Source organism: Malurus melanocephalus, unplaced genomic scaffold (assembly GCF_030028575.1).
Source record: "Malurus melanocephalus ecotype Western Australia unplaced genomic scaffold, MMel_1.1 scaffold_211, whole genome shotgun sequence".
NCBI classification, from domain to species: Eukaryota; Metazoa; Chordata; class Aves; order Passeriformes; family Maluridae; genus Malurus; species Malurus melanocephalus.
Window position 1 is genome coordinate 354,110 of NW_026623443.1, and position 883 is coordinate 354,992.

General features: G+C 72.8%; 1 protein-coding gene across 1 annotated transcript in view; it reads right to left on the bottom strand.

The window, feature by feature from the left end:
* Positions 1-437, bottom strand: part of TRAF6 (TNF receptor associated factor 6) — a 22,951-nt gene extending 22,514 nt beyond the window's left edge. Inside the window, exon 1 of the mRNA XM_057373953.1 lies at positions 356-437. The gene's annotated coding sequence lies outside the window, so the exon portion shown is untranslated. The remainder of the gene's footprint in view (positions 1-355) is intronic.
* Positions 438-883: the final 446 nt, after the last annotated feature.

Here is an 883-nt window from a genome sequence, read left to right on the forward strand (position 1 = left end):
CGCGCCACGGTTTCAATTCCGGACTAGAGCGGCCGGCGCGCCCCAGCCCCATCAGCGCCCTGCCCCAGCAGAGCCCTGCCCCAGCAGAGCCCCCTCCCCGGCACCCCGGCCCGGCCCCGAGCTCGGGGGAAGGGGCCGCAGGGCTCCGCGGGGCCGGCCAGGAGGCAGCTCCGCTCCGCAGCCGGCAGCCCCGGCCAGGAGAAAGCGCTCGGCGCCGCCACACGCCCTCAGCGGCCCGCGCTGGCCGGGCCCTGGTTCCCAAAGKGCGGCCGGGCCCTCGCTCCCCGAGTCCGGCCGGCCGGGCCCGCCACAGCCGCCACCCTCCCGGCCACCCCCCGCGTTCCGCCGCACTCACCGCGACCCGCGGCCGCTCCCCGCCCGCCGCCGCTTCCGCCTCTCCCGGCGAGCGCCGAGCAGCGGCTCGGACCCAGCGCGGCCCCCGGGGCTCCACGGCCGCTGCAGCGCCCTCTGCCGCCGCGGAGGGGCCGCGGGAGGGGCGGTCCCGCAGAGCCTGAGGGCGGTGCGATGTCGCTGTCACTCCTCCCCAAAATACATGAAACTGTCACCGCCAGTGGCTGTGGCAGCGTTGAACTGTCCTGCTCCGCTGCTGGTGCTTTTATGAAGAGCCGCCAGGATGCGCTCCGCTCCGCTCCTCTCCGCTCCGCTCACCGGTCACAAACAAGGCGCTGAAAGCCGGGGGTTGGTGGTGTGTGTGCGAGCGGCTTGGGAGTCGCCAAAAAGCCGTTTTTCAGTGCAAACCAAGTGCTTRTTAGAAACAATTTCCTCTCTCGGCCTCAGTTTTCCCGTGGGGTCTCCTGCAGGCACCGACGCCGGGTGCGCTGCCTTCCCCAGGACCAGCTTAGAGGGGAGTCTCTCCCGGTGC